Source organism: Eurosta solidaginis, chromosome 4 (genome assembly GCF_040869045.1).
Source record: "Eurosta solidaginis isolate ZX-2024a chromosome 4, ASM4086904v1, whole genome shotgun sequence".
Classification (NCBI taxonomy): Eukaryota; Metazoa; Arthropoda; class Insecta; order Diptera; family Tephritidae; genus Eurosta; species Eurosta solidaginis.
In genome coordinates, this window is record NC_090322.1 from 244,020,962 (window position 1) to 244,048,335 (window position 27,374).

At 33.3% G+C, this 27,374-nt stretch overlaps 1 protein-coding gene and 1 long non-coding RNA gene across 3 annotated transcripts in view; both read left to right on the forward strand.

Moving 5' to 3' along the window:
• Positions 1-27,374, forward strand: part of Adar (Adenosine deaminase acting on RNA) — a 276,010-nt gene that overhangs the window by 20,558 nt on the left and 228,078 nt on the right. The window lies entirely within an intron of this gene.
• Positions 703-17,839, forward strand: LOC137251195 (uncharacterized). The gene is made up of 2 exons (XR_010953178.1): positions 703-11,061; positions 11,128-17,839. It is a non-coding gene; the product is annotated as an uncharacterized lncRNA (long non-coding RNA).

Here is a 27,374-nt window from a genome sequence, read left to right on the forward strand (position 1 = left end):
TATTCATGTGACACGAATAGTAGAATTAAATAAAAAAAGAAAAAACAGTTTTGTGTGCGCGGCAGTTTCACAAATTTTTTAAATATATAAAATACACATATTGTGTTTAACTGTTGGTGTTAAATGCAGGATCAGATCGAAAAGAAATTTTTTGGGTAAGTATTGCGTTCTCTGAATGTAGTATATTTGGTCTAGAAAACGTAGAATATTTTCTATGTTTACTACGCTTACTAGACTAAATTAATAGCTTTAATATTTTAATTTTAGTTGCCAAACGAAAATAAAATAAAAAAGCAAAAAAATTAATAAAAAAATAATAAAAAAAAAATTAAAAAATTGTATGACTAAATAAAAGACATGAAAAAAATAAAAAAATACGAAAAAAGATGATATTTGATAAGCTGCTTGAGTTCAGGTTTTTGTAGTACCAACATATTTCGATTATAATCGGCCCAGGGCAACTAATAACAACATACAATTAAATAAAAATATAGAAAGTATTATAACAATTATTTTTTACAACTATGTACATTTATCTGTCTACCATGGAGTATTATAATTTTGTTTTCACACTTCGTTTTCTGACGTCGTCGCGTCAAGTTCGGTTTTCCCCACAACTCAACCGCGTGTTATCAAGGGGCTTTACTCACGCGGTTTTGAGAATAAAATGGCGACTTACGAATTTTGCTGTGAAAATATGCAAATTGTGCAAAAAATGACAATCATTTGCTATCGGGCAAAAAACGTTAAAATAAAACATGCACTTTGTGCAAAAACATACGTATATTTGCTATCGTGCAAAATCAAATTTAACATTGAAGACACTTGGCAACAGGCCACTGAAAATTAATGTTCATATACATAGGTACTAATGGAAATAAAATTATCGAAAATAAACGGGACAATTTAACGGAGTGTATATAATTGATGCTGAAAAAGCATGCTTGTTTAACATATATACTATGCAGTGTCGTTGCATACATCTAACTGCATCAACTAATAACGGGATTGAAAATATCTGTATTATATACTAATGTACAGTCATATACACATAACCAGAATAAATATAAAATATAACACCTGAAAAGACGAAAATACTTTTACAAAAATGAAATAAACGAAAAATAATTACCACAATTGAATGGACTAGAGCATCTGTACATATTATATTAAAACTCACCGGATTATACAAATTACTGGATTCGAATCATACAACCATAAAGTGATATTGGAGATTGGAAAATAAAAAAAAAAAAAAATTATGATACATACATACATAAAAATATAATTCATGATGAATTGCAAATTTTGAAAAAGCACATGACAACAAGCCATATATTTAGCAATTACAAGGAGAAAATTTGTGCTACGGGTTTTTACTTTGCGACATATGTTAGCTGCTTATCCACGTCTAAATGTTGCAAGTATATTACCCTTATACGTTTGTTAACCTAGCGATATAAGAGGCAATTCAAAAGTCCTCTTGCCATTTATTGGAATTGGAACATTCAATTCCTAAAACGGGGGAAAAAAAAACTTGTTTGTTGTTAACAAGTGTCTATATGCCTCTGCAGTATTATCAATATCTGTTTTGTAGTCAATTCTAATGTCCGTCGATGTGTTGATATGTAAAATGTTTACTGTGTATCTTTTTTCCATTTCTCTTCTCTCCCAGAGAAAGAAAGATAATGTAAAATAAAATAATAATGAAGAAAAACCTAAAAAAATGACAAAAAAAAAAATAATATGAAAATTGAAAAACAAAGTTATAATAAATGAAATGACAATGAACAACAATTAAAAATGAGAAAAGAATATAAAAACGAAAAAGAAATTAAAAATGGAAAAGGAGTGAAAAAAATTATCAAAACAAAAAACAAAAATAAAAAATAAAAATTTAAAATTGAATAAATGTAAAAAAAAAATATGAAAACAAATAAACAATGAAAAACAAAATACAAAAAATTATGAAATAAATAGAAAAAAGTTATTAAATAAATAATAAAAAAAATGAACAAAAAGTAAAGAAAATGATGGAAAAAATATAAAAGATTGAAAATATTAAATAAGAATTAATAACACAAAAATAGTAAATAACAATAAATAAAAATTAAGTAAACAAGTAAGGAGAAACAAAAAAAAAAATAAAGAATGATATAAACTAAAAAATGGTGAAAAAATAATAAAAAAAAAATTAAAAAAATATTTTAATTAAAAGGAGTTGAAAAAATAATGAAAACAAATATATTAATAATGGAAAATAAAATAAAAAATGCTATTACTAATAAAACACCAAAAAAAATGATGATAAACAAAAATAAATAAAACCGAATGAAGAAAGTAAAAAATGAAGCAGTAATGAACAAAAATTTTAAACAATACAAAAAATAATAATAAAAAAGTAAAAAATAGTGAAGAAAAACTGAAAAATTAAAAAATAATGAAGATAAAAAAAAAAAATATAACAAAATAATAATTATCAAAAATTAAAAATAACAGGTAATATAAAAAGTACTGAAAAAAAAGTTGGTAAAAAAAAATAAAAACTAGAAAATACATAAATACCGAATATATATTGTAAAGTAAAATCCATAAAAAAAGTTAAAAACAAAAAAATTTGATAAAAGTAAGCATAAGTAAAAAGAAGATTGTTATCATCGGATAGACAAGACAAGTGGTGAGGACAACAAAATATTAAATACCTTAATAAGTAAACATACAACACTTATTTTAAAATACAGCCATGGAATTGAAAATAACTAGAAACAAATAAAAAAATATAAACTTTTCTGATTCTGTAATTAAAAGGGTTATTTATAATGTAAAAAAATAGATAAATAAAATAAATACTCCTTTTTTCTCAACAAAAAAAAAACAAAAAAAATCCGCAACGTCCTATTTATGTTTTGATATCTAGTACTGTTTTCAATTCAGTTCATCGGTTTGAGTTGTCCGAACAGATTGAAAATGTAATTTTTCATTTGAGCCAACAATAGTTTTTGTACAATAAATACGTTTCTCGAGTTGAAGATGAGTTGAAAGTTAATCCTAAATCTTTTTGGAACTATGTTAGTTCAAAGAAAGGTTGTTCTGATATACCAACCTGTGTTAAATTTAATGACATTTGCTAATAGTTTGGTCGATTCGGGATATCTTTTTGCTGACTTTTTAAACGGTTTAATTTGGTTGACTTGACAGGCTGGCTGGTTGGATGGCTGGCACGAATTTTGTAATTGAAATTTAAGTAACTTCCCGATAAGCTACAAGCTTGAAACTTGGAATATAGGTCAGAACCCGATGACAATGCAATAATAAGAAAAAAATTTGCACTAGTGGCGCAAGGATCGAGATATTCACAAAATCGTATTTGTGGTCCAATTTGGCTCATATTTGGAACACATAATACATACAAGAATGGAAAGCCACCTATGGAAAAAATCGCCGATAGGTGGTGCAAGGATCGAGATATTCACAAAAATCGTATTTGTGGTCCGATTTGGCTCATATTTGGAACACAATAAATACGCGAATAAGGAAGCGACCTATGAAAAAAAATCGCCGTAAATTCTATTGATGTAAATTTCTATTGATAGTCATATAAAAGACCAACTAAACCTTAATCCCATTTTTTGAAATTTCACGCGTCAAACGCTTTTATTTAATTGTCTGATCAACGCCCTACATTGATGAGGAGTGTGATGACTAGTACCTAGGACCTAGCTAATTATTTTCTAGCTTTTAGTATTATTATTACTTCATGTAAAAATTGTTTTCAATAAAACCGTTTAACTTAAAATTTTTTTTTTAATGTTTTTATTTAGATCTTTTGTTGTTGAGGCGGATAACTTTGATAACAGGTATCTTACTGATAGCGCCAAACCTTTAGACGTTGGGTCTTTGTCCGTATCTGAAACCGATATTATCTTGGGTATATCCTCACAGTCCTCAATCAAAAATGATATAGATGGATTGTCCTCTTTTTTATTTAATTTTTATTTCCCTTTTTGTACCATTGTGCCACATTTTCAATATTTCGCTGGAAGCTGGCGTCTATCACCCCTATCTTCAAGTCTGGCAATAAAAATGAATGAAGAATTACAGGCCAATATCCAAACTGGCTTTATTGCGGGACGTTCGACTGTCACAAATCTGGCTGTTTTCTCTGTTTTGTGTCTCTGCGTTTAAGGATGGATATCAAGTTGACACCATTTATACGGATTTTTCTAAGGCTTTTGACACAGTTTCGCACAAACTACTTCTGTGGAAACTTGAAAACATGTACTTTCACTCAAGCTTTCTGTCGTGGCTGAGGTCCTATTTGGAAAATTGAATCTCTTTTGTTGAAATTGAGAAAACTAAGTCTTATGAATCCTCAGCAACTTCGGGTGTACCACAAGGTAGCATCTTTGGTCCTATTTTGTTCTCTGTTTTGTGTCTCTGCGTTTAAGGATGGATGTCAAGTTGACACCATTTATACGGATTTTTCTAAGGCTTTTGACACAGTTTCGCACAAACTACTTCTGTGGAAACTTGAAAACATGTACTTTCACTCAAGCTTTCTGTCGTGGCTGAGGTCCTATTTGGAAAATTGAATCTCTTTTGTTGAAATTGAGAAAACTAAGTCTTATGAATTCTCAGCAACTTCGGGTGTACCACAAGGTAGCATCTTTGGTCCTATTTTGTTCTCTGTTTTGTGTCTCTGCGTTTAAGGATGGATGTCAAGTTGACACCATTTATACGGATTTTTCTAAGGCTTTTGACACAGTTTCGCACAAACTACTTCTGTGAAAACTTGAAAACATGTACTTTCACTCAAGCTTTTTTGTCGTGGCTGAGGTCCTATTTGGAAAATTGAATTTCTTTTGTTGAATTTGAGAAAACTAAGTCTTATGAATTCTCAGCAACTTCGGGTGTACCACATCCTTGGTCCTATTTTGTTCTTAATGTTTATTAATAATGTTGGCTCATGCATAAATAATTCTAATTATTTGCTTTATGCTGACGACTTAAAACTCTTTCGGAGGATCTCCTGTACCTCTGATGTGTTGCGTCTGTAAGAAGATCTAAATGCTATTAACAATTGGGTCATTCAAAATAATCTACGACTCAATATTAGTAAATGCTGTCACATAATGTATACTAAGTCTATGAATGTGTTTTCTTTCGCGTATTCGATTTCAAATGTAACTCTTGCGTCAGTTAATGAGTTTCGCGATCTTGGCATAATTTTTGACTCAACTTTTACTTTTGGTAATCATGTAAACTTTCTCATACCAAAATCTTATACCAACTTGGCTTTCTTGCGACGATATGCTAATGCTTTCAAGGACCCATATACCAGGAAAATCCTATAAAATGCATTAGTGCGTTCAAAGCTAGAGTATGCTTCAGTCATCTGGAATCCGATATACTCTTCACGATCTTTAAGAATTGAAAGAATTCAGCGCAAGTTCATACGATTTGCTCTTCAACCTGTACACTTTGATAATCCCCTGCCATCCTACAATGCTAGATGCATGCCTATCAATGTCTTGCCACTTGAAATTAGGAGTTTGGTTCAAAACGAAATGTTTATTTTTGACATAATATCCGCTGCCATTGACTGTTCAGAACTACTTGGGCAGTTGACTTTCAATGTCCCTAACAGAGCTCTCCGGTTCCACAGTACATTCCGCGTTGAAGTGAAGTGCTGCGTTCGAATTACTTCAGTTTCGTACCTCCTCTAAGAGGTATTGTAGAATTTAATCGCATATCCAGAAGCCTTGATCTGGACTTTGCCATGCCAAGGTCTCTGTTTAAGGCACGCATTGAGCCTTATTACTTATCTCAGTAAACCTCATTTGAAAATTGTTAAATTAGTACTAAGTTAACCTGTAATCTGGACAGTAAGGTTGTTACCATTTGACTTAATAAAGTGTAAAATTACTATTTTCTTTTCAAATGCGGGAGATGTAACAAGATGAAGAAAAACGCTTCCAATCAACTTGATTTTACCAAGAATAATCGCCTGCCGGAAATCGACCATCTTCTTTCTTTTATTCCAGGGTTGTATTTTTTACAGAAACTCTTTCGCTTATTCTATGACATAATACTTATGTTCAGAGTTGTATTTGCTTATTATATTACATGTATTCTTTATAACTAAAGCTGTGTTTACACAGTTGTATTAAACGCTGTTTACAAAAGATATGAAATAATTTGTGTAAAGCAATAGAATAAACATTTTTTAAAAAAAAAAGTCTTCGTGTAATTTTTTTTAAATCTTCATTTTTGCACCTCTGAAATATGGTTTGTTTTTATAAAAGTTTATACAAATGTTTTCTATACATATATAAAAATAGCAGTGGTGAAATTTTTCTGTAAATTTCGTCTCATAAATTCTTCTTTCTTTATTTACGATACTTCAAAAAAAAAAAAAATCTAGGAATTTGGTAACGGAAGCTATGCAAACCAACTTCAAAACGTTTTCGAAAAAATAGGAAAATTCTGAAAAAAATTTTATGAAAATTTCGAAATTTGTATGTGCAGTTTTCTCAACTTATTTTGAGTATGCAGTTTTGTAACCCTATTAACATTAGTCTAACAAGGTATAAGTTATAAAAAATATGAATTTGGGCCATTGACGACATTTGAAATATGTAGACCGCTACTGCTATTTTAATTAAGATTAGTTTAGAAGAGCAAATGAAAAGCTAAAAATAATATTTTGTGTCTGAAATGTGGAGTACGCATAGCCAAAAATAAATTGTAAATTATTTGATAGTTTTAATTTGCGAAAAACCCAAACCTTAAAAATTTCGTCCCTCAGCGCGTCTTAATAATTCAGTCTGTACATAAAAAATATAGATTTTTATTGAGCTGTTGAACAAATTACAATTTTTATTAGGAAGCAGAAAATGAATAAAAATTTAATGAATTTATTTCTTGTTTGAAAGGGAAATATTTTATTTTTCTTTGCAAATGATTAGACAAATGTAAACAGAGATTTTATACAAACGATAATACTACATGCACGTGAGAAAAATGCGTGAAATGTAGTACGTGATTGGTGATTAATGTGTTAAATTAAAAATTGATTGCTTTGATTTTTTGATATATTTTTTCAATATCTACTCAAACACAAAATTATTCTGTGCTAGTTTTTAAAATTTTTAATGCATCTTAAAATAACAAATCATTTTTTCTTTGCAATCAAAACTTTCTTCCATTAAATTTGGCGTCTGGAAAATATCTCTGCAAAATATTGTAATACATTCGTCTGTAATTTACTGTATAATATTTGTAATGGCTTGTATGAACACCCACACACTCACACTACTATATGAAAAAGAATTACATTTTGCGATTAGATTTTGGTTCATTGTAAATTAAGATATCAATTATACCATTCGACATGTGCCAATTTCTATTCAAAAACAAGTAAAGGTGTCTAAGTTCGGGTGTAACCGAACATTATATACTCAGCGTGAGCTTCAATTGTACATTTCATTTCAGATAAATTACTTTTCTACATAACACGTGGCACCGCCCGTTTAAAAAAATGTACATTTCATTTCAGATAAATTACTTTTCTACATAACACGTGGCACCGCCCGTTTAAAAAAATGTCTCTCCATTTCCTCTTACAATAAAACTTGATAAGTGAAATATCATTGATTCAAAACAATTTTTTGCTAAGTTATAGCGTATTATTCTAGTCTACGACCCCTTTAAACTTGTTTTATATCTAAGTTGCCCTGGTCTCTAACCGATCCCGTCCATTTTTACTAGAAATATTTTCAGCTATAAGGAAAATTTGTGTACACAATTTCATTACCATATGTTAATTTTTCTTCGAGTTATGGCTCTCAAAACATAGAAAATTGCTTAGTCATAAAAGGGGCGGTGCCACACCCATTTTCAAAAATTTTAATGTTTTCCAATTTAATGTTATAATTCAATTTAGAAAGTAAAAGTCTATTTACACAAAGCTCTTTTTCGCTAGGATATAGCTTATTATATTCGTCTACGACCCTTTCAAAAATCTTTTATATAAAAGTGGGCGTGGTCTTTAACCGATCTCGTCCATTTTTCCTAGAAATATTTCCGTTAATTTTTCTTCGAGTTATGGCTCCCGAAACATGGAAAATTGCTTAGTCATAAAAGTGGCGGTGCCACACCCATTTTTTTAAATTTGAAGTTTTTCCTATTTACTGTTATAAATCCACTTGGGAAATGAAATACCATTGTTATAAAGCTCTTTTTGGCAAATATATAGCTTATTTTATTCGTCCACGACCCTTTTTAAAATATTTTATATAAAAGTGGGCGTGGTCCTTAACCAATTTGGTTAATTTTTCTTCAAATCATTCCTTATAGTAAAGGCAACCTCTCTGCCGAATTTTGTTACGATAGGATTAACGATTTTTGATTTATGATTAATAATATTTGTAAAATTGATTTTATCATAAGTGGGTGGTGCCACGCCCATTTATGTAGAGCCTCCTTATCAGTCCACATGTCAAATTTCAACATTCTAGGTATATTATTTACTAAATTATCAGGTTTTTTGTGTTTTCCAAAATTTTATATATATAAAAAGTGGGCGTGGTTATCATCCGATTTCGCTCATTTTCAATACCAATCTATTCTGGGTCCAGATAAGATAGTGTACCAAATTTGGTGAAGATATCTCAACATTTACTCAAGTTATCGTGCTAACGGACGGACGGACGGACATGGCTCAATCAAATTTTTTTTCGATACTGATGATTTTGATGCATGGAAGTCTATATCTATCTCGACTCCTTTATACCTGTACAACCAACCGTTATCCAATCAAAGTTAATATACTCTGTGTGCAAAGCACGCTGAGTATAATAACAATAAACTAAAATATTCCAGACCCGTGTGGATGTATGTGTGTATATACTACGTAAGTAAGTATGCATGTTTCTATGCACCAGTTTGGGTAGCCAAGAGACGAAATGCACAGAGTTAGCTAGTTTTGAGTGCAGAGTGCAACTGCAAATAGTTGTGTTTCAAATACGGAATAATATCAAATAGTAAAGTATACATTTTTTAATCTCATAAATAAAATTGAATAAAATCGAAAGTCCTCAAACGATTATGCAAAACAAAAATAGATATTGCTTACATACATAACAATAGATAGGATTTTTCATGAGTGCTTAAGACGAATTATGCATAAGAAGTAACAAAATCGCGAAACAGGGATAGATGGCGTGACTTGTTACAAAACTGCCAAACTCGCTTAGGCGTCTAAGCGCCAATTAATGATTAATGATGTAAAAAATAAGTGAACACAAAAAAAAAAATATGAAGTAAAAAAATCAGGGAGTATACAAAAAATGAATTAAATAAAAAACAACTTTTAAATTAAAAGAAAGAACTGTAGTCCGAAACCAAGCAAAATTAATATGAAAAAAAAAAAAAAAATAAAATCAAGTATAAGAAAATACAACAATAATAATGGTAGGAGAAAAGAAGAAAAATATGGTAAAAGCTTAATATGGTCAATACAAAAAAAAAAAAAAAATAACTTGCAAAAAACCAAAAAAAAATTACAAGAATAAAAAAATATAAAGGAATAAGGCATGTGAAACATAAATAGAACAAAAAAAAAAAAAAGATGAAAAAAAAGGAAATATATGTATAAAATAATAGAAAACAGCAATCAGCAATTCAAATAAAAAGAAATAAAAATATGTTAAAAAACAAAAAATTTTTTTAAATAAGAAAGAATAAGAAGCAACTTCCTCAATTCGTATGCAAGTTTTTATAAAAACACAACAAAAATGATAATAATCAAAACAAACGGAAAAGAACAAAAAATTCAATATAATTACAAAAAATAAAATAAAAAAAAAAAACAAAAATAAATATATCAACAAACAAAAAAAAAAAAAAATAAAAAAAATTTTAAAAAGTAAAAAAAAATACATAAAGATAATAAAATTGTTAAGATATAAAGTAATAGAAAATTAAAAAAAAAAAATATAAAAATGAGAAATAAAAAAGTATACATAAAAATAGTATAAAGAAAAAATAAAATTAAAAAGAATAAGAAATAAAAAAAGGACTGCAAGTTTTCATAAAACAGCAAAAAACAAATTAAAATAAATGAAACAAACTATAATAACAAAAAAAGCAGGACAAAAAATAAAAATAACAAGAAAAAAAACATATAAAAACAAATCTCAAAAATAAGGAGTATGTAAAACATAAATAAAACTAAAAAATATGAAAACAAAAAAAGATGAAACATAAAAATATTCATATAGAAACATTTAAAACTAATAATTATGACAGTTGATAAACTTCGTTGAAAAATATAAAAGTAATGAAAAAAGTAATTAAAATAAAAAGACATAAAAATATATAAAAACATTTTTTTTATTAATTCAATTAACAAAAAAAAAAAAAAAAATTACGAAAGAACAAACAAAATAAAAGAGAGAGGACGAAATGTATAAATTAAAAGAAATAAAAAAATTTAGATAAAAATAAAATAAAAAACAAAAGTAAAATAAAAAAGGAATAGAAAAAAGAATAGGAAATAAAAAAGGACTATGCAAGTTTTCATAGCAGAGCAAGAAAAAAATAAAATAAAGTAAAACTTAACAAAAAAAAAAAAATATAACTAAACAAAAAAAGGTGACAAGAATATTAAAATTATAAAGGTTTAAATTATTAAGAAGCATGTAAAACATATAAAAAAGAATAAAGAAAATGTAAAATAAAATACAGAAAATATAAAGTAAAAAGCAATAAGAAAAAAAGGACTTTGCAAGTTTTCATGAAACAACAATAAAAAATTAAAATAAATAAACAAAAAGCTGAACTCAAATTCAAACGCAGCCAATCGAAATACATATAAGAACATGAGTCTGGTCAAGAGAACATACCACTCAAGGCGAATTCAGTACCAGGTGTTCTTATCCCAACAGCTGATTGCTTCTTCTTGATTATTTTCCACAACGCCTTGCACAATAATATGTCAGTAAATCGAAATCAATGAACATTTTCTTTTGATTTGACATTCTTCTACACGGCGAATTGGTTGAATTCGCCTTGCCATCACCTTGTATAGATCCGCCTTAATACATTTTTTTTTATTTATCCCAGGAGAAAAGGCTTTGAAGAGATTTAAAAGGTATAATCGAAACAGCTGTCGCCTTGTCCGTCCTGATGTCAGGTTTAAAAATTCTGTGCCATTGTTTAAGTAATTTTTATTTACTAAAAATATTAACAAACTTTTATCAGAACCTCCAAAAATTTTGCAACAAAGGAATATAAATAAAGAAACGAATTCAATGCACAAAAAAAAAAAATACTCAGCAGAGAACGGCGCTGAATTATAGAAAATAAATCTTTATAATAAATCTAATAAAACTAAAATCTCCAACAAGTACGCGCCAAAAGCTGCCACAAGCACATCAAATACTCGTAAAAAAACCAGCAGTAATTTTGCCAATAAATACAACAAAATAAAATTTGTTACCACATTAAAACAGCCAGCCGCCACCAACGCCACCGCAGGACCAGAAACCGCTCGATAGCCAATTAAATGGCAATCACCATCATTAACACATGATTAAAGGCTAGAAAAACGTGGTGGCGGAGAGAAATATGTACAGTGCAGGGCGACGGAAGAAAATTAGTGCAAAGATGCGATGGTAACACAGGGGACGGTGTAGTCGTGTGTTTTTTATGAGAGCAGATAAACGACGACTGCAACAGCACAAATTAAATGTAAAACAAAAAAAACTATGCGCACATTGTTGTTGCTATCAAAAACAGATATAATCGTGCAAGAGGTAAAACAAAAAAATTGTATTAATCTAATTTTAACGACAAATAAAAACGTATGCGAAAATGCAGTGCAAAAGTGAATAAATGCATACGACCAAACGATGCAAGTTGCAAGTGATGGGGAAAGTAGTAAACAAAATTTATATACAAATTTGTACACTGAAAGAAAAATACTGATAAAATCAACCGAAATACGGGTAAATTCAACAGAAATTTCTATTAATTTTTTATCCATCGCAAAAAGATGTTGAATCAACTGCGCACAAATCGTTGATTCGCAATTGACCGTTTTAGTAGTCAAAAAACAAGCAAAACAAAAAACAGACAAAAAAAGTTGTTGCGACAGCTTTGTACGAAAGTACCTATGTTGCCATATACATAAATAAATAAATATAAGGCGCGATAACCTCCGAAGAGATCTAAGGCCGAGCTTCTCTTCCAATTTGCGTCGTGCTCCTCTTGATTTTCCCTACAAATTGGCCGGACGGGACCTACATGTTTTATGCCGACTCCGAACGGCATCTGCAAGGCAGATGAGTTTTCACTGAGAGCTTTTTCATGGCAGAAATACACTCGGAGCGCTTGCCAAACACTGCCGAGCGGCGACCCCGCTTAGAGAAATTTTCTTCTAATTGAAAAACCGTATTTCTAAAATTTTGATGTCGCTTTGCCCGGGGTGCGAACCCAGGGCATAAGGTGTGGTAGGCGGAGCACGCTACCATCATACCACGGTGGCCATATACATACATACGTAAATATGTGAATACATAAATACGCATGCTTGCTACATATACATACAAATGTACACACTTACTAAGCGAACTTCAATTGAGCTTACATCAAATATGCTGGCACACATTAAACATTATACACTTTATTATTTTGTTTTAGTAAACGCACTTTAACCAAATTTTATATTTTATAATTTATCTAATTTATAGTTTTGAACTTTGCTTTGCAAATAGAAATGAAAATAGTAGTCACAAAACTGATTCTCAATTCTTTCAGTTGCAGCTCAGCTCATTCTCAATTTCTTCTCTCGCATGAAGTTGCCACACTTGATTGTTTCGAACTTGTAGTATAAATGTTTGACATAACATTTTTAATAGAGAACTTGTAAGTTATAGAAAAGTAAAGAATCGAATCGCTAGGAGGTAATTCACCACTGGAGTAACTTCACATGTAATGCGACAAGTTTAACTTTCGTAACACTTTAAGCTGAAACGATTCCAAAACAACTCAAACTTTTATGTTGTTGGAAACATCAACATTAAAAAAGGACGTTTTTTATTATCTTATTAAATTCGTTCGCGTGAGAGAAAATTCGTAAAAACTTGAACAAAATGTTACTAACTTTGGAAAAATCCTGTTCGTTGAAACAAAACTTTTGCAACAAGAGGGCGCAATTTTGCATTTCGCTTGGAGGAGAAGTTGCGAAATTGTATCCGATAAATAGGTGTGTCGGTATCTCATAATTTTTTGCACAGTAAATTCAAAAAAGGGTTTTTCTTTTGTATTGATAACTGTTTTCCTATTTTGTGTATTTTTTTCGGTTAGGTGGTTTTCTTATTTTGGTGTTTTTTTTTTAACAAGTTGCACCATCGTTATAACTAAAAAGTAGAGAGCGCAGTGAGCGTAAAACTCTCTTTGAAATTTGCTCATGTATTGACTGTTGATCGCTGTTGAAATGACCAGTGAGATCAGTTGTGTTAACAGGAAAATCAGTTAGATTGATTAGGAATCTGTCAATTTTACAGAATTTTGTTAACTTAAGAGCGACAATTTCTCTTCTGTTGAAATGACTAAACTAATTTGTTCGCTTGACAAAGAACTCGGTCGAATTAACCATAATTCGATCAATTTCACCGAATCTCCGTTAAGTCAAGAACAACAGAACCGATTTGTTGATTTTACTAGCACCACTTCTTTCAGTGTATGCTTATTCTTTGTGTGTAGCTATGCAATTTTTACAAAGTTTATGACGCCTCACAGATCACATTGGGTTGCCATCGACATTTTGTGTCGTTTATTTTGATTGTGGTGTGTCGATATACAAACTAAGTACTTTATGTTAGACGCAAGTAGTGATTGATATAACTTCACTTCATTTCAAATACTCAACATAGAAAAAGTGCAAATACTCAGGAATTATGAGATACTCAGGAACTGAGCATTGCATTCAGAAAAATTCCTAAAAAATCGTCTTTAATTTAGGACAATTTCAATGTAATGAGAAAGATTTTCTAAATTTTTGAAACAACGTTTTATTAATGAAAGGGAAAATTATCTTTAAAATTTTTCAATCAAGAAGAGCTTTGCTAATGGAAATCCTCGGTACTGCAACCGGTACGAGGGGGAAGAAGCCACGAACAGAAGAATGAAGAGGCAATGTTCGACGGAAGGCGTCAAGCCTGCTTTCAAGAGGCAGAAAGGACGCAAGTCCCAGGGCGCGAGGCAGGGTAGCCACATAGACAAGACAGGTGGGTCTAAAGCTGTAGGACTGATGGGCTCTAATACCGAGGTAGTAACTACCTCGAAAGTTGTAAGTCAAAGAGAGGACACTATAAAAGTGGCAATATGCCAACCACGGAAGTACGAGATAAGCCAAAGTCAGATAACGTTAAAACTCCGGCGTTGTAGTAGGTGCCAATGGGATATAACGCTAAGACTTTCTCGGAGGGGCCAAAGCGAGGTAACACTAAAAATCCGGTTGTTCCCGAGAAGTTGAGCGATGTGGCAAAGCAGTTACTGACTGTTGCGCTGGTTGATCGTAGCAATCCTTTCGGACAGGTGGATACTGAAAGGCGAAGATCTGTAGAAAGAATGTACCGACACAGAATTGGAAGGTACTTACCGTATCTCCACCTACGGAGGAGGGTCAGTTCTGCATCTTCTAAATAAACCAGCAGGCGGAGGATACATTGTACATATGTAGCTTGGCAACATGTCCTGGGGTACAGGAACAATTTCTATGCGACTCAGGAAAAGAAGTACCAAGGAAAACAATCCTAACACGCTAGAAGTGGGCGAAATCGAAAAAGGACCTCGAAAGCCGTAAAAAAAAGGGAGGGGTAGAGGACGCGGACGTTACCACGAAGGTGTTAGAAGAGGACAAACAGTCAAATGGTGCTGCTACTCGCACAGTGGAACACCCAGCGAATCTGTAAGCCTCGGGAGGAGAAGTCCCGAGGACAACAATTGTAATTGGCAAGAAGCGAGAGGCTGAAGAGGACCTCGAAAGCCTTAAACCAAAAGGGAAAGAGGAAGACGTAGACCCCACGACGAAGGTGTTGAATGGCGACAAACAGCCCAATGGCGCTGCGAGAGCGTGTTTATGATCATCACGGTCAAACGGCTGAATTCCTTTGCACCGGATTTCTTCATAGTGCTTATGGAGATGACTCCTTAATTCGATTGATCGGTTTTTTGTGTTGTACGATCCTTGTTCAAATGCCATTTATTATTATTATTGCAAACGTAACAGCATTCCCCCAAATTTTTGAAGACCAGCGGGAAAGTCTTTGTTCGAATATGGACCCGGGACGTTTCGGTGCGAATACTCCATTATTTGTTGAACTGACGTATCTTATCCACTTGTGTCTTCTCTCTAATATATTTGCTATATTTTATTTCTCAATTCTTATCTCTTTTGCTAACCTCTCCTATTTACCTTTAGTATCATGACCTCTAAAAGTCGTTGCTCAACTTGTATTTGTTTACATTCTAATTCATTGACCTCTATCAGCTTTACTGTATATGCTATAAACATTTCCTATTTGAACCTAAAATCGTTTATTACTGATATTAAAAATGATTTCATAGTTTTTGACAACAACTCGTAAATTCCCTTGCAAATTCAATGAATTCAATTTGCAGTCAAACTTCAAAACAACAATCCTATGTGCTCTATATATTCATACAAATGACTGCATTGAATGCAGTGTAAACGAAAAAAAAAAAAAAACAAAAACTAATAAAACGAAAAAAAAAGATGCAACGTTCAATCCTTTTTGTTTTCTCGCTGTTGCTTTGGTGTTGTCAATACCTTTTGACCTTTTCCATGAATTATGCACATTTCTATGTAGTTGTAAGGTTGCTTTTTTGGGTCCTTTTGGGATGTGCATTGAACATAATATTGCTGTATTATTGCTGTTAGTTTGGAAAATTCATGTGAATTTGATTTGGTAAATGTATGAATGAATTTATGTATAGGGATCTTGTTGCTGTGCACAGGTGCACATTTATAAATTGCTGTGTTTTTTTGTGGAGCAGGTAGAAGATTTTAAAATTTTATGTTTTATTGCACTTCTGTAATCATACCCATTCGAAGAATGTCATTCTTACACTAGGAACTGCATTGCGAGCTCACAAAGAACAACGTATTAAAAACTTCATATGAATTTCTTGAGTTAGTAAAACACGAAAAAGATAGCTGCAAAATAATTTTACATTGTCATTCTCGAAATACATAGATTCTGGAACGAGCTGAACAATAACAAGTGAGCAAGGGAACATCGGTTACAACAAAAACGGGAAAAGAAATAAGTTTTAAGGAAACTATAACAGCAAACTGAATTGAAACGAGGTTAACGATAACTGGGCAGTGAGCAAAGAAGCATGGGTAACAACAACTAAGGAGATAGGAATAACTTGCACGGGAACTACAACAACAAGCTGAATTAAAACGTTAAACAAACACAGATGCTGAATGCGTTTGTAACACTTCAACCATTGTAGGGGTGCGGGTCCGAATCCCACCCCGGGAGAAAAGGGTTTGAAGAGACTAACAAGGTATAATCGAAACAGCTGTCGCCTTGTCTGTCCTGATGTCACGTGTTTTTAAATATTCCCAAATTATTAAATAAATTAAAAATTGCTTTAAATACATTTTTTCATACATTAAAAGCAATAAGGGCCACTACCCGCTCAATTCATATAAAACGAAACAAATCAAAGAAAATATGAACCTATAACAAGAACAATAATAATACTAAAATGCATCGAACCTGAAGCCAATGAAAAAAAAAACATTACATATCAGAAAGAAGAAATGGAATAGAAAAAAAAATTACATACCAGAAAGGACTAAATACGGTAAATTAAAACAAAGAAGAAACACAAAGAAGTTATGAAAACAAGGCATACTGAAAAACAGGAAACGAAAACAAGAGTAACAGCAAAAAGAGTGAAGGAAACCAAAAAAAAAAGATAAGGTTGTAGAAAAGGAAAACATACTTAAGATAATTGGAACCAATAGCTATCATCCGGTGGCAAAGAGCCTGTGCCAGATAAATAATTTTGCATGTAAATGCAACAACAACGATTTGAACCAGATAAATCCAGATAGAAGTCTGGTTCAATTTGTGAGCCAGATAATTTGTTTATTACCTGTCTTTAGTTTGGCAACGCTGCCTTTAATAAACCTACTTTTTCAAAAATAGATGTCGCTGCTTAGCCTTTCGCCGTATGAGTTAAATGAAAAACAGCGGCGACATCTGCCTATCACATTTCACTTGTGCGAAAATATCACGACATCTGCTTCTCAAGTCTCTCAATGATCCAGAGTATTCCCGTGAGAACTGAGCGTGAGCCGGAGCTGTAAAACTCACTGGATGATGGCAAATAATAAAAAACTAATATTGCAGAAACGTGAAAGAAAAATAAAAAAACCTACACACGAAAGAAGAAACTAGAAAGATCAATATCATGAAACAGAGAAATGAAGAAACAGCCATCAATTAAAAAAAAACTGTAAAAAGGAACAAGTGCCGGAACTAAAACAACTTTGCATGAGACCTAAAGTCAACTAAAAAAAAAATAAAATGGTACAAGAAAAAAAAAATAAGTAAACAGAAAAAAGAATAAAAAAATTAAACATAAACATAAACATAAAAAATATAAGCAGGAAATAAAGTCAGGGAACATAAGAAACAGCGGCATCACAAAAGGAAAACGAATAGTACACATAGAAAAACAAACAACAGAAACTGAAAAAAAAAACAGCGAGACCTTAAGGTAGCGAAGTCAAACACAAAGCGAAAAGAAGAAACGAAAACAGTAAACATATAGAGAAAATAACAGTATCAGGAAAGAGAAAACACAACGTCAGCTGCAACGTAATACGGGTATAGAAACAACGAATTAAAGCCATAGATCTAGTCAGGAAACAAAAGCAGAGGAAAAGAGTTAATAACCCCAGTGGGTTAGGGGGTCAGAATATTCCCGCGGTAGGTATGCCTGTCGTAAAAGGCGACTAAATCACCAGATTCAAGGGGCTGTGTAGGGCAACCCTTCAGGTTGCCAGCGCAATATATAGCTTCTCCAAACCCAATTGTCAACCTCACCTATCCGCGGCGAATCCTGTTTCACTAACAGACGAGCCTCTGGCGACCCCAAGCTCCTCATGGAACTTGGGGGTGGGTAGGGAGGGAATGGCCTGAAGTTTTAATGTGGCCACATAAATCGTTCCCGGGATGGTCGGGCTAACACCTTAATGGTGCTGTGGTACCGGAGCGTACCGGATCTGTATCCGGCAAAGGACAATTACATCGATAGCACTCCCCAAAGCCATCGGGGAGCAACCTTATCGCTACAACAACAACAACAACAACAAAAGAGTTAATAGTAAAAAAACGAGAACCAATGACAAGAAACAAATACCGGAGACAAAAACAAGAAACAAAAGTGAGATATGAAAAAAAGAAACAAACCCGGGAAACGTTAATGAGAAACAAAACACAAGTAAACATACTAAAAACTGCAATTATAAATAGCAGATCAAAAGCAAAAACGGCAAAGGATATAGAAAAACAATATAAAAAAATATACGAAAACAAATACGAATACCTCATCCAAAAACTAATTAAATTAACATATATCGTAAGTTTATATACCAATTTAACATCTATTTAGATATGGCTTTTAAAAACTGCCCTATGTCCGTTGTTATAGGTTTTAACACTTTCAAATTCGTGAAAAACGCAGCTACGAAAAATTTGTTGGTAAGCGCCTTTCTGAACTAAGCTATTCAAATAATTGAATTGCCCTATAGATTTGGCTTAGTAAACATTGTAGTCTTTTTGCGTAGTGGAATTCGTATGAACATACACAACTTCTATTTCACTTAGAATTGGTTCGTTTTGCTGAATAATATCGTTGCATCAGGTGACATATGTATAACTAAATGTTCCACATAGTAAATTTGTGTCGTGTTAGCACAGCCAATTAGAGAAAATTGTCAAAGCATATTGTATTTACCATTCGAACTCAACTTGCAGCATCTTACGTCACCTGCCCTTAGTTCACCTATTTGATTCTGCTCCATGTCATCTCAGCCTGACCACACACATGAACTTACATGCTACCACATTACCCCACCTCAACTCATGTCCTATTGTCTTAGCTCACCTTAATACTGCTGATGTATGCTATTTGTGAGAAATTGCACTTGTTAGCCACATTGTGACCCTGCTGCCACATATTTGTATATACATATTTTGTTGCCTTACAATGTCGACATCGCTACATATGCAATCGTATTTTGTAGGCTCATATTGGCCAAAAATCTATCCTTTAAATGCACATAAATAATATGTATGCCTGTCCCTATTACATCTCTGCTGGAACAGCATCACCAATATGATAGCATTGCTTACCATCCGCACGTGCTACCACACAAAACAAAAAATAAGAACAAATAAAAAAAAAAGATTTCTAACAATCCAAATCTATGTTACTGATTCAGGCATTTTGCCAAATTATATACACATACATATTTGCATATATGGAAGTATGTACTAACATATAGTTGTGGGGTACCCGGACTCGCCAGTCTCTTGATACTTACTTGAAAAGACCTGGGCGGGCGCTACCGAAAAGTATTTAAAATTTCCAGCGGATCTCGATAATTTTCAAAGACACATGATATCGGGACAATGGATATCGGGACTCTTGTCATTGTTGTAGCAATAAAGACACTCCCCGAAGTTTTAATGGAGTGTTATCGATGTTAATGGTTCTTTGCCGCATATAGATCTGCTACGTTGCGGTAACAAGCATGATTAGGTTACAAGCCCACCATCTCAGGAAACGATAACGGTATCGGGATTGAATTTTCAATCACAAAGCGATCCTTAGTATGACGTCCAAAAATAGGCAACAAATTTCTGCCCGTCGATTGTTCATAATTTAGCAGATATGTTCATACATATGTATTTACTAGCAGAGTACCCGACGTCGTTCGGGTATAAATAAAAGCAGTACTATATATACTAATATATTAGACTAATCCCAACCCCCATTTGTATGGGAGATGCCATGCCCCTTTTTCGCTATCAATTTTTCCCCAGGGGGTAGGGATTAGTCTTTTATACCTCCTCACCTAATTTCAGTCGTCTAGCTTTAATACTTTCAGATATATTGACAACGAAAAATGCCAGTTGTATGGGAGGTGGCACGCGTCCTTTTTCGTTATACCCAGTTTTTCTTGAGGGGGTAGGGATTGGTCTCATATAACCACTCACCTAATTTCAGTCGTCTAGCCTTAATACTTTCAGATATATTGACTACGAAAAATTCCAGTTGAATGGAGGTGCCACGCCCCCTTGTCGAAAACTTTTTTTATATAGCCTACCATAGATTGACGCACTCAGGGTATGTCATGGCAAAATTTCGTTCGATTCCATTCTGCGGTTTAGGCTACAAGTCCAAACATACATACAGACATACTTTCACAAATATATAGTAGATGTTTTACAATGTATGGCAAACATAGGCAAAATGTGCTGTTGTTGCCGGCTCTGAAGACACTGCCAACATTTCGATTGGCTAATGAGCATACATGAAAAGGACAAACTAGATTTAGGAAAATACTGTCTATACAATATTTAGCAACTTCAACTGCAGCAAAAATATTTACAAAAAATTTAACTTACAGTAATGTGCATCGATATGGAAACTCTTAAATGTGTCCATGTTCGAAAAACAGTTCGATGGAGCGAGAAATCCAAAGTTTTAGCACAGCTCTTCTCCCGAGAGCTTTGAAAATGTGAGGCAAACGCTAGGAGGACAAAAGTACATTAGGCTCTCGTTCATTAGTTTCTTGCACGGTTAAAAATTTGGGCCTAAATATGAAACATTTTTCTACTAATTTTGGTTTAAAATCTAGATTATACCGGTTTTTCTGCAAATGAGTGCAAAGAACTGGGTTCCAATTTTAAACTAAAGAGGTTTACACTTGCAGTTATAAAAAAAAAAGAAAAATCTAGTGGGCGGTAGCCTGATTTCGAACCGATATGCCACGGGTTCTAGTAGCTTGCTCTACCTACTAAGCTATCACGTATTTGTAAGAAAACATATCATAACATCTCGTGTGTATAATACAATTTTTGGAAGATGAATCTATGACTTGCAGCACTTTTCACAAATGAAGCTTTCTATTTTTAAATTTCCAGCACCAAGTTTAAACTCTTGGGGCTTGTTTTAAAACCAGACGTGTGTACAAGTTTCTATTTTTAGATTTTTTAAACTTTTTGGGTTTTATAATTTATTTAATGATTTGGGAAACATTTAAACAACGTGACATCAGGACGAACAAGGCGACAACTGTTTCGATTATACCTTGTAAGTCTTTTCAAAGCCTTTTCTCCCGGGAGTGCGATTTGAACCCGCACTCCTACGATGGTTGAAGTGTTACAAACGCATTCAGCCACGTCATGCCTTAGTTGATGTAAACCTTATCCCTATCCCAATTGCCTTCATTGCATATTTTTCTTTATTCACAGTCTTTTCGGGTTTTGTTTTAAAGCAATTTTGAGATTTTTAGCGTAATGTTCAATTATTTATGTTTAAAATTTAAACCCAATAAAATTAGAAAACAGAGAAGTAAATTGAGATTTACGAAAATAAAGCTTGCAAAATTGATTAAGCCGATGAATGGTTTAAAATTTAGGTCCAAATTTCGAACCGCTTGAAAGGAAAAAGGTGATTGCTATTGAAACTTTTCCTAACATCTTCTGTTAAATTTTGTTGTTACACAAACAAAGAAGGAGTTCTTTATAACGACACTTATAACTGACACTGAAGATGGCACAACAGCGAAAACTGTTTTCAATCTAAATTTGACAATGGATAGTTAAATATCGTTTCAATACTACCTTTTCTAGTACTCAAAATAATTAAAAGTGCGTTACCAATAAATTGCTTATTTATATATAAAAAGAGTCCTTTACAAACAATACTCTCCGAATTTCGCCTCCGTATTCATGGGAGCCTTAAACAGGCTTGTAACTATATGAGTAACACCAGCTCCTCGAGATCACTGACCTCCTCAGCATATCCCAGCTATAAAGCTGCGGTCTGGAACTGCATTGAAATCCTATTGAGCCCACATTTCACTGCACAGCACCGTCGACACAAAATGTATTCTGCTTGCCTACCTACACTACATGAAAATGCGTCCTTGTATAATGACAGCCAACAATTTCGTAGCTGGCTGAAGTTAGGCCGTAAAAGCAAGCAGTGCAATAAAAATATTTTGTTCATCTTTATGTGACGATGCTTGACAGCAAAATCCATAAAATCTTTCTTACTATTTTAAAACCCAGCCAGCAAACACAATTTAATAAAGTTAGTTCGCCGAAAAATACTTCAGAAATAAGTAGGTAACATAAAAAAGTAATATGATTATTTGATTTTAACTGTGATTTTGTATATTATAAAAACTTATGGTGTTTTCGCAACAATATATTAATAGAGGAGTGAGTAGGTGAATGTGTTCTCAGGAGTTACTTTCAATTATTTAAACGGAAGGCCATATAATGCCTACATCTTACACTTTTTGTGCTTTTTTTCTGTTGTCCGAACTCTTGACTTTGGAAAACATTAATATTAAGTATTCTACAGTGGAACTAATAATTTCAAATAAATATCTGAAAAATACCGAAAGTGTTCTGAACAATCTTACTTTGAGCATAATAAATTTATCAGTTATCAAATTCTTATTTTTCCTTATTTCAGAAGTCAGAACTATATATGGTGTTTCCAAAATTTATTGTTTCAAAACCAATGGCTTTTCAAAGTTTACTGTGTTTGAATCAATGGCGTTTCAACATAAACAATGTGGAGTTAAGAGTCACTAATTTGCAAAATCAATGGCGTTGCGAAGTTTAAAAACAAAATGTAGTCAAGACTTACTAAGCTATAAAATCAATGATGTAGCAAAGTTTATTGTGTTTCAAAACGATTTTGTATTAAAGTATTTTCTAATCTACAAGTATATTACAAATAATTCGTTGCCGTTTAAGTTCTAAAACCTCAAACTAATTTGACGTTTTGATAATTTGTTATACATCCGGGAGTATGGGGAGAAAAAATTTTTGAGAGGCTTGGGATGTAAGAAGACACTTGCTGCTGTTGCTGCCCTACAGTGGCTCTTACATACCAAGCATCAGTTGAATATATCTATGGCATCTTCTAACGAGATTACAGCAATGGAGAACTACCGATATTTAAATTTCTACAATGTAGAAGGCTGCTACGGCCTAATCTCCGCCCATAAAACTTGATTTTCCATATATGCGTCGGATCGAATTGTAGCTCGATGTAATTGTTCATCAAGTCTGCTAAACAGTTCTTTCAGATGTCTCCTCATAACTTGGCTTCTTCAACTCTACGACGCAAGAAATGAGCTTGTAGGAGTTTAAACTGTGATTTTAAAGTAACGCCCGAAGTTAAGTGTCGAATTTTTCATGCTTATTCATTACCCACTTACAATTTGATAATACACCAACCCTTGCGCCATCATCTGATATCATATCTGAAAACGACAGCACCTCGGAGCAAACAATACATAAGCGGTACTAGCTATGATGTTATATGGTTTCAACATCGCAACGAAATGTATTCATACTTCCGAAGGTAATACAGTCCGCCAGCACTCGTTATAGTTTTTGGAGAGTGTCTTTCTTTACACATCAACTACAACATAAATACGAGCAGATCTATTGAAGGTGTTAGAAGGGTTCCGCTCCGTAACGAATTTTCTAACTTAGATCTTCATGTGAGTCCCCCCGATCGGATGAAGCCAGCATCATTTTCGTTATTTTATAACACCTATTTGGTATGAAATAAAACGCGTTCTCTAGCCATTTCTATTCTCTCTCATTCATTACGAATCTACTTGTGCAACTTTTTGCCTAGAATTTTTACTTACACTTGCATCTACATCTCACTGCAATTGGATTGTAAGCATACAATATATTTTCATTGACTATTTGAACTCTTCGATTTTCTCATGACACAATTTCATACATAATTTATAGTTAGCATTTAAGTACATTTAGAAAGGGTAACGGTCTACAAATGAGTAGAAATGCATAGGAGGAATAAATAGCTTAATGAAAACAAACGAAGCTCATCGAAATAAATAAAAGCGAACATCAACAAATAGCCGAATGTTGCATGAAGATTAAACAAGGCGAGAACGATTGCAGAAAATATGTGTGCCACAATAAAACACACACACAAAGATACAGCAACTTAAAGGGCGAACAACATACAACTGTAACAACACAGAACGAAGGATATAAGTGCATACATACCTTGCAAAAAATGCCATTAGCCTAGGATTAATCAGGGATGAGTCGCAAAGGATTAACTATGCTACCAATACCAGTTTTGACCTCTTTGTATTGATCTCTTTTGTTTGAACATGTGCTATGAAGAGACTAATTGTACCCATTTATAGCCGAAAGGGATTGATAGGACCAATCCCTTTGTACCCATATGGGAACATATGAAGACTAGCTGCCTTTTCGGTTCAAAAAGGACTCAAATAGGGTCTATTCGAATTTTCTGCCATGTGAAATACAGTCGAAGGGTTTGCCAAGACACCAAGTCTATTTGATGCAAGTTGTTTGCCCGTTTTTCAAAAAGGAATACAAAATATTCTTCGAAAATTTAACCCTAACTCCGGCGTAGTCTTAAGGTTCGGTATAGGGCTCCGCATTTTTCTTAAATTATTCGATTCAATCACCTGTACTCTTTTTATTTTACTCATTTCGTTGCCGTTTTTTTATATATCTTAAAATGGGCTACATGGAGTTCAACCTGATTAATCCCAACTGTACCCGAAAGGGACTAAAGGGGATCAATTATGCCCAAATGTAGACAAAAGAGTTCAATCGGAGACCAATCTCTTTAGGGATTAATCGCACGATTTTTTGTTGGGTAACAACAAAAAAACCTAGCAATACAAAACTTTGGATCTCGTTACAGAATGTACAACTCGTTGTTTAGTTTGAATTGTTGTCGTAGCAGCTGCACTATGCCTTTAAAATGTCATGCAAAACGTGAGTGTGTATGTAATGGTGTGGCTCAAAAATATATGAGAAAACTTTTGTTGCAAACATAAGAAATTCCATATGCGAAATGTAGCATATAAATAGGCGCTGGAGCGTAAGAGCGCCATACTTTGAATACCAAGAAATATATTTCAATATTTTTTTAAATTACTATTTCACTTCATATTAAAGTTTTTCCTGGCGTACATAATACAAGATATATAAGAAAACAGAAAATTGCTGTTGACTGACAATCGTTGTAATATAGCTGGTGGTGTTATTGTGATTGATAGCGACGTTGACAGCCGTCGTCAAACATCATGAAAACGCGGGGCACGCGACATTAATGAATGAATAGAAGCGAGAAAAATGAGAAAAGTTTCGATTCGCAACAATAGCGATTCAATGAAGCAATGGACACTCGGAATAGAAATCGTGTCACCAAAAAAAAAAAACAAAAAGAACCACACATGTAGACATCTTAAATTAAGCAAAATGAGAAATAGGAAAAAGAGAAAAGGAAAGAAAACCAAAAATTACTTGTAAGTGTAAAATTTACACAGGTTGCAATAAAAAGACCTGAAATAACAGTGGAAATCAGTTTAAACAATGTGTGGTAATTAAAGATATTCATATTTGCCGTGCCAGCTGGATTAAGGGGAGCCATTGTTGTCCTGTAGGAAAACGATTTTTAGCGTGACTGAAGAAAGACAACTTAACAAAGGACAGAACCGAAGATATAGGATAAGGCATAAAGGTAGGACTAGAGATATATATAGATTTGAAGACAGTGATGGAATTGCAGATACGGAAGGTGATAGGGATGGCAATAAGGAGCAGGACAAACATGTATACCTTTGCATTTCTGTGTTCTAAAGCGCTTAGCTGTTCGCCTCTTAAAATATGTTTCCCAAAAGCCTTATAGTATATTTTAGCAAATGTAGCACTTACGCAGTCTGAACAGTCATGTGTTCACATGTATCAGGAGATGCGATCATTCACCAAACCCACAAGTTGTTGGCAGTCTTGTCTAGTTAATTAGAAAAAATTAATTACTTTATTGCTGTGGTAAATGACATCTTGAGCTTAGCGCACTTTCAGTCCCCGTGCTGCTCTGCATCTCGCGATGGCCAAAAAAGACAGAACTATTTGAGCTCAATGAAAGGTCTGTTCAGAGCACATACCTACCTATGATCAAACCGCTTAGTTTTTAGTCAGTCTCGTTTAAACCTGCGCTCCGAGTAAGGTTGGGTTATTATGTTTGAAAACATCATTTACATAGTGGATCCAATTTAGGAATAGTGAGAGTGGCTAGTTATTGTTGTTTTAAAAGAAAACCACTAGGAGGGTTTTGGAATTGTTGCCAATTGGCAGTTCTTTGTGGGTATAGGTCCTCAAATACTATGAATCGCCACAAACTAACACCACTAGTTAAGTCCTTGCTTCATTGTAGTGCGAACGAAAAGCATTAGATTGATAGTGAGGGGCATCATATACGTAGATAAGTCTTCGATATGAAGGTAACTACCCATAGCCGTGGTATAGTGCCGATTTTAGAGGAGCGTTCTTGCCACAGTAGCCTTTCTGCCTTTTCGCCGCAACATGGACCATGGGGCTTACAAGTGTGACTACCATTTACACGCTTAATATGAGCGAATACCGACGGCTCCGAAAAGTATGGTACTTATCTTAAATTTACAATGTTTGCTCCAAGATCAGAAACAATGGGATGAAACTACAACTACCGAGTACATAGGAATCCTAGTAGTTTTCAGCTAACAGCAACATCATACAGAGCAATCCCTTTAAAAATCTAACATATAGCGTAGCGGCACATTCTTAGCCAATGGCAACCAGCTTCCTTGAGTTAACGAATAATTCCGTGAGCCACAAAACAAGTGCTCACAAAAACATATATCGAGACCTACCAAAAGCATTTGTATAAATGGTTGGAGGTTGATAAAGCCGCTTCGAAGGTGCAACCCCGGTACATGTGTAGTAGATTGTAGTGCTGTTGCTCATGCGGCAACATATTGGGGGTAGCATTTAACTAATTCTGATGGTTGTTCTTACCTACATATGTACGTACTATGTAGATGGTATATGTTCATTTGCGTCACTGTTGTTCAGTTAAGTTCAGTAGAGCTTACTTGGCTGCATTGGCGTTACGGTGTCAAGTGCTTATGTAGAGGAAAACAGGCATACAAACTGACACAAAAT